This window comes from Pteropus medius, unplaced genomic scaffold, assembly GCF_902729225.1.
Source record: "Pteropus medius unplaced genomic scaffold, Ma_sr-lr_union100, whole genome shotgun sequence".
Taxonomy (NCBI): domain Eukaryota; kingdom Metazoa; phylum Chordata; class Mammalia; order Chiroptera; family Pteropodidae; genus Pteropus; species Pteropus medius.
Window position 1 is genome coordinate 4,627,879 of NW_024349802.1, and position 7,900 is coordinate 4,635,778.

Sequence of the window (7,900 nt, forward strand, 5' to 3'; positions counted from 1 at the left end):
GCACAGAGACGCAGACGTCACAGGTCACACCCCGACTGAAGCCACATGCGCCTCTCAGCCACACTTTCAGGGCTTTGCAAAAGCCCTCTACCCACATCTTAACTGTTCTCTTTGATCCGCTTGTTGGCCTATTCAGAATGCCCAGACTGATCTCTTTGTCAGCCGCCAACTGATTTGTTTACCCCAAAAAAGTGTCTGCAAGATTCGCAGTTCCCAGGCTGCCAGCAGGGTTTTTCCTCCCTCCTCTCTCTTATACATCCTGTTTTTAATTTTGTTCTGTGACAACGGTCTGTTGATCTTTCTTCTTCATGTACAAGTAAACAAATTGCATGCAAAGCGACTAGCTAAATATCTAAATTATTCCTTGACGCCACTTTATTGGTTTATAAGAAAGACTGATGGACTTCAAAGAAGATGGAAATTTAACTCAACAAATTTCAGTTCAAACTTTTGCATAATTTGTAGATACAATTGAAATGAGCATGGTGAACTCTGAGGCCATATGCGTCTTATTAATTTACTTATTTTTGAAAATGTTTTAAGCAATGACAGCCATTAAAACCAAGTTTTAAAATAAACTGAACTTAAATGGACATGTCAAATTATTATATCACAAAGTTTTCAAACAAGAGTCTCAAAAATAAAATAAACTTATTCAACCACTTTACTCTCTTTTTAAAAGATTAGCAAGAACAGAAGTAGTTCGCAGTCAAAATAAAAATATAAATATCGATTGCTTTAGACTTAAAATTTTTCTATCTTTGTACTTTTATGTTAATATATTATTACTAGTAGATCATTTATATATATGCACATATTGGGGCTACATGTTCAGAAATTTTTTTACCTAATGTATGTGATAAAAAAAAGTTTACAGACCACTCCTTTTAGAAAGACTATTTTAGACACACTATGGTACCAAAAACCAAATGCTAGCTATGGCTTGAGTCAAGAACAATTATCATGTTGATGATCTATATTTTCCTTTACACTTTGACAAGAGTAGAAAAATTTTCGAGTATAAGAATGCAGACCTTGATGTGTGGTGTAATAGCAAGACGCTTGTTACAACCACATGATGCCTTATTTAATTAGTAGGCAATAATTAATTGCTGTTCTGTAGACTAATATTCAAGCAAAGTATATGAAACTATTTGGAAATGATTTTGGCGCCATTTGAAGGAGTTTTTTCTTGATACTCGATGAGCGCAAATTCTTTTGGAAGCTATTAGTGTTGACTTTCAGAGCACAATGCTAGTGATTGACGGGGCAGGTCATCCGTGCTAAGGATTACTTTCACAGCAGAGCATTCTTAGGGTTTTTGCGAGTTTTAGCCTCCAGAGCTGATCATTACCCTACGTGAATCCTAGGAACAGTCACAAATGTCTGCTATTCAGGCACCTCGTTGGTGACTGGAGCCCAAGCATTATTTATGCTGTGCAGGCACCTTAGGCTCAGACTGACAAGACAGGATTTCTCAAATGAACCTTCAAGTCAGTGCCACAGTCAGGCACTGCTTGTGGCTTCCCTCTGCCTTCTAGTTAAGGGCTTGGCCTTTGTAGACCCTAATGAATCATTCAGCATTTAGGCATTTACGAGGAGTCTTCCACTGGAGAGAACAAAAGGAACGCGTCACTTAGTGCAGAAGCGTCAAGCATCACAGCTACTGCCTGGACCTCTTTACTAAACGTTTCTGTAACATCTGTCTTCCTCGTGGGCATTGAAGGGCTATATTTTACTTTCTCCATGTAATGCAGTCACAAGGCTCCCAGTCATGGAATCCATGCATGCGAGCGTTGGGCAGAATGCTAACTACTGGGTGAACCACGGGTATTATTCACATATGACAAATTTTCACATTTATTTACATTTTTCTCTCTAAGAAATGGAGCCAGAATCCACAGTTGTCACTATCCATCTGCACACTTCTGTTTACTCTCCAGAAGGCAAGACTATTGCATTTTAAAAGTGTCTGGACTTTTGTTCCATCTTATCACAAATGACTTGAGAAGTCTGACCTGAGTGTAAGTGCCAGTCAAAGCTTGCTTCCTCGAGAGCTTTGAGATTCTGGTAAAAAGGCATTTCATGAGCATGAAGTGGAAAGGCGGCATTTATATTCATTTGCTGCTTTGGCATTTCTCTCTGGAATCTTCCTCTTGTCTGTCAACATTGCGCCAAAGGACTGGCCTCATCTCCATTACAAATATCCTTCGAATGGTCTGGAGTAGGAAATAGATCCCACAAGAGTGGGAGGAGAAACCTCAGCTCTTCCGTGGGAGGGTCTTAGGCTTGTTTATCCCTAAAACTGGCTGGACACAATCGGTGTGACATTAGGAACTGTTTTGGAAAAAGAAACTCGAGTATGGAATCAATACGGTGCTTTGTGCATCTTGGCCACCGTGAATACTTATCATCCGATCGCAGTGACACAAGAGAACCACGGCTGTAGGGAGGACCCTCTCAGGTCATTTAGAACAGAGCTTGCTGACAGAGGGTGGCCTGCACTGGCCTCCGCTGCCCCAGGAAGGCTTCCAGGTGGGGAGCTCTCCACCAGGACGGCAGACGTTTTTGTGTAGGGGGCCCCGCTTGGTGTGATTTAAGAAGTATCAAAAACTTCCAGTACCAAAGATCTCAGTGTGTGCCATGACACAGTGGGTGAGGGTTTGCCAACTGGATTAGTTGAAGAAGAGCCCAGCTCTGAGGGGCTCCCATTCCCATTTGGGAATGTTCTAGAACGTGGGGCCTTACCCAAAAGGCAGAGCCTGAGATGGCATTACTTGGGTCAAAGGTCTGAATGTGTGGGGCCACTTAAATGAATGGGGGGGTATAGATGCAGGGGGAAGGTGTCTGGAGGGCAGGAAGGAGGGCGACCCGTCCCTCAGCCTGCTCTCTGGGGCCTCCGCTGAGTCTGCACATCAGCTGCCGCGCCTCCCCCTTGCCTCCTTCAAATCTTTACATCACAAACATTTCCAATACATACCTAAGGAGAGACAAATAAACCCGCATGTGACCGGCATCATCATCCACCCCGAGCAATTATCGGCAACCTCCGGTTTACTTCCACCTACTCTCCATATTATTATTGAAATTAGCTCATCCTCAACCATTGTTAATTCAATCCCCTCTGTTGCATTTTTCTGGCTGTTTTCTTCCGTCAATCACTGTCTGAAGTCAGTCTGCTGGGTTGGCTATGAAAAGACACGTTTCTCAAGAGAGCCCTAAGCGGCTCTGAGAGAAATGTTTGGACTGACCACACACAGGGCATGTTCAGTTCAGTTCCATGCAACAGACACTGAGTCCTCGGCCACAGTGCAGAGCTGAAGAAGATACCAGCGGAACAGGGCCCCTGACCTCAGGAGCCTATGACCCGGTTCTGGAGCGAGGACAAGGCAGTAGCAAGCACTCAGTTATAAATGGCAGAACGTGACCACCGAGCCCAGTGTGGTGGTTCCAAGGCTGATAACAGGCAGGACTGGGCGAGGGTGGGGGGAGGTCGGGAAGGGCCTGGGAGCCTGAGTCGGGTGGGGAGGGGCTGGGAGTGGAAGTGGGCGTGGCTGCGGTGGAGGGGGACAGGAGAGTCCACCAGTTGTCTGGAACAGCTGGTCCAAGGGGCTCAGCGGGAGACATGGGGACAGGGAGCGCAGTGGGGCTCTTGAAGGGACTCTCCAGTTCTTCTGAGGTGAAAAACTCGACAATTCTTATTCCTGAGTAGGGCAAAACAAAACTGGATTTCTAGAAGCATGGCCATGAAAAACAAACTCCAGATCCCAATTAGGAAGCCGAAGGGCATCAGGATGGGCTGGATGGAAATTAGGTGGCAGGGCTGACAAAAGAAAACTCGGGTAGCCGCTTAAAATAAAATGGACCCTGGGTCTACTAGCCAGGTGACACTTAAAAAAATAAAAACCCCTATAAACGAAGCTTGTCTGTGACTCTGCACTACATAAAATGTGAATTAAGCTGTAATCCTTTTCTACCAGTTCTGAGGAGACGGATTTTTTAACTCTGCCAGTGAAATAAATACATGGACCGAAAATTTCTAGCGTTGCTTCCCTGTGAGGGATGACAAGGAGGTGGTGAGCTTTGATAAAATGCCCACATTTGATAAATGAAACAGAATATAACGATGCAAACACGCAAGAAAATGGATTGTCTCACTACTGAAGGAACATAATTTTTAGTATTTTGGTGTCACATGATTTTGGAACATGTTTTCAGTACTGAATGACTTCCGCGTTAATCCCGCCCCACTCCCTCAAACATTCATTGTGCTCACTGATGAGTTATGACAATCACTTATGTCTCTGTTGACTTTAAGAGTCGATTCTCCTTTGAAATCAGATTTCAGAAGGCGTGCAGGGGAATCATTTTGATATTAAATGAAAAGATAAAGTTTATTCTCAAATATGCCCCGTGCCTGTATTTTTGTTTTATCTTGTTTTGTTTTGTTTCGTAAGACCTGGGGAAGACTATAAACGGGGGTCTACACAGCATGTGTCTAAATATCTAAAGTTACACGTCAAGCTAATGAATTATTAAATAAAACATGTTCTGTCCTCCTTCCTTGACACAGACACCTTCATCACAACCCCTGGAAACTATTAAATAATATGTTCTGTCCTCCTCCCTTGCTCATGGGTGCCCCTCGGCCACCCCTTGGGCATAGGGGTATATATACCAGGTCTTCTGAGGATGTGCTGGGTGCCAGGAACGCAAAGGTGAGCGAAAGCAGTCTAATGGGGGCATGCAGAAAATTTCAAATAGGTACCCCCAAAATATAAACGTGCAAGTGTGAATTGACCCAATCAGAAAAGTTAGGGAGGAGGAAACTAGGCTGAAAAACGGGAGAGAAGAGAATTCTGGCACAGGCAGAATCGAAGGCGAAGTCCTGGACGCGGTGACGAGCACGGCCAGGACGAGGCTCTGGGAGATGGCGGTGTGGCTGGGGCTGGAGAGGCAGGTGGGCACCACACCAACAGAGGCCTTCACAGCCTTGTTAAGAAATTTCTTTATCATCAGTGAAAGGCTTTGAGCAAGGAGTCACATGATCAGAACAAATGAGGCTATGCTAGGCTTTCGAATTAGTCCAGGCCAAATGGGATGGTCTTTCCGACCGACCGGCAGTGGTAGTGGGTGAGGCTGGGAGAGGCAGACAGCCTCCAAGGAGATTTAGAAAGCAGAGTGGCCCGGACCTTGGGGATGGATCGGGTCAGGCGTGCGTGGGAAGTAGGTAACCGGGCTACCTGGTTAAACGAATGGGACGGATGAGATGCAAACACTGTGAAGATGAGGTTGGAGGGGTAGGTAGGTCATGAGTCGGCTGAGGAATGTAAGGGATGAGGTACCTTTGGGACATCTAAGAGGGCAGCTAGCTGGTCAGGAGGATACACCACCTGAGCTGCGGAAAGAGGTCAGGCTACAGGTTTATGTGTGAGAGCCACCTCCACAGAGGCGGGGAGCGAGAGTCATGGGCGTGGTGCCGGGGAAGGGATGCCTACTGACCTGGTGGAAGTTAAACAGCCCAAGCTCTCCAACAGAGTGAGCCCCCAAAGAATGAAATCACACGAGCAGGGAGCTAACATGAGAACGAGACACCTTCCGGCAACCTTGCACACGACATTTGTCACTGCAAACAGGCTTGTCATGCACAAAGCACCTGTGACGACGAAGAGGATTATGGATGAGTTGGTCACCATCACACGGGGGCTTTTTGGCTTGTGAGTTTAAATTAGGTTCTTGTTACTTGCACACAATTTTGCAGTGTGTATTTGTAAATGTATCTTGCTGGCATATTTTATGCTTCAGTTAATTTAGTTGACATCTAATTTAGTTGACATATAAAAATAAAATCAATTTTCAGACAAAATACCCATAAAATAAGTGAAATGCTATAATAGGTTTCAAGAAATTAAAATGTAATACATTTAGGCTTCTATTCTAAAGCAATTTCATCTAGAATAGTAGATATTGCAGATGTAATTTTTTTCCTGAATCTGTCAATTACACAATAATAAATGGTGCTACTATATATCCAGAAATTTATTGCTTGGAGTGGTTTGTCATGAAAAATGAAACTTTTTGTTCTGGGTTTCCTTTAAAATATCAGAGCTTAAATATGGACACTTCGTGTTCTGATGTCCAGCTGTAATTAAGCCATGACAATGGTTATCACTTTGGATATAAACACTATCAAATTTTCATTGGGTGAGTTCCTTTTTAATTAATGTTGAGTTATGTTCTGTTTATTATCCCGTTTGCTTATGTTTCCTGTCATTTTCCAGTTGTCTGCTTGAATTTTGTTTTTTAATAGTGAGTTAGCAACTGATAATGTGTATTGATTTCAGTTTTGCTTCTAATTTACATTTTTATCTCTTCGGTTGATGTATTTAGCGTCATCATTTTATTTTTATAAGCAGTTGTACAATTTGTTAATTTAGCTAGATGATTAAATTTGGCTTCTAAAGAGAGTCTGTTTTAGGAAATGATCCCTGAAGTAAATTAGCATTTGGCATTTCCAACATGTCAAAGGCACTGGTCTCTTAAAGATAACTAGACATGTAATTCCAAATTCTTAAAAGCAGTTTCATAATTTTGAAAGCTTGACGATCTAGAGCTACATATTCCAGTAGGTGGTGCAAATTGACTCCATTTCAAATGGACGTGTAATTTAAAATTGTGATGTAACTATTTTCCCTGTAAAAATAATATGTCAACATGTTTTCTCAACTGCAAAATTATTTTCCTCTCTTTCTAAAGGAAGCTCAGTTTACTCTCTCGGTGCTCTTTTTTCTAATATTTTATTCCGTAGGTACTGTTATGGGGATCATCATTTATAGGAGAGGTGAGAGGGAAAATTAGAGGGGCTACAAAACTGGGGAGACCTGTTAAAAATTATGAATACAAAGAAAAGTTATTTGTTTCTGTGCTTCAATTTTGTAATAAAATGAGCGTAATGTCAGCGCCAGCATTATCCCAATGGTTTGTATGCCCACGTGTTGAACCGAATGCCGCCTTTCAACTTTCATAAAAATTGGGAGCGTTTCACTCTTAGGAAGCTGATAACCTCACGCCGTCATGCACGCGCGCGCACACGCACACGGATATTCACTGCGGCGTATTTTTAAGATTAATTTTACTTGGTTCACAGTAACACATGAGCATGAGAGGCCGGGCGGATGATTACAGGCAGGGGCTTGAGCTGGAGCCCTCCCGCCTCCCTTCTGCAAAATGCAGAGCAGTACAGGTGCTTACCTCATGCCGATGAGAGGATCAAATGACGGTATACAGAAAGTATTTTGGGCGTGTCTGGCACACAGTAAGCACTGTATAAATGTCAACTCTATACTTTTATATGAAAAATAGTGCAAAAAGGATTATAATGAAAAGCAGTGGTCCGGCCACATTCGTCCCATTTCCCCGTTGCTTCATAGGACAAGCACTCACGGGTCTTGGCTGTTTCGCCCTGTTGGTTACCATCATAATTTTAAATATTATTCATATCCAGATATTTCTTTTTAAGCATTTCATCTATTTTTCAGTGTGCCCATCCACATGTTGTGCAACCATCACCACGATCTATCTCCAGAGCTTTTTCACTTTCCCAGACAGACGCTCTCGTCCATCAGAAACAACTCCCCTCCCCCAGCCCATGGCAACCTCTATTTTATTTTCTGTCTCTATGAATTCGCCTATTCTAGGGATCTCATATAAGTGGATCACAATATTTGTCCTTTGCGACTAGCTTACCTCACTTCGTACAATGTCTTCAAGGTTTATTCATGTTCTCTCACGTTTCAGAATTTCATTTCTTTTTTAAGGCTGAATAATATTCCATTGTATGTATATGCCACATATTGTTTATTTGTTCATCCTGCTATGGACATTTGGGTTGTTTCTACCT

At 42.9% G+C, this 7,900-nt stretch overlaps 1 long non-coding RNA gene across 1 annotated transcript in view; it reads left to right on the plus strand.

Moving 5' to 3' along the window:
- Positions 1 to 2,629, plus strand: part of LOC120581270 (uncharacterized) — a 7,708-nt gene extending 5,079 nt beyond the window's left edge. Inside the window, exon 3 of the long non-coding RNA XR_005647220.1 lies at positions 1,884 to 2,629. This is a non-coding gene — a long non-coding RNA (uncharacterized LOC120581270). The remainder of the gene's footprint in view (positions 1 to 1,883) is intronic.
- Positions 2,630 to 7,900: the final 5,271 nt, after the last annotated feature.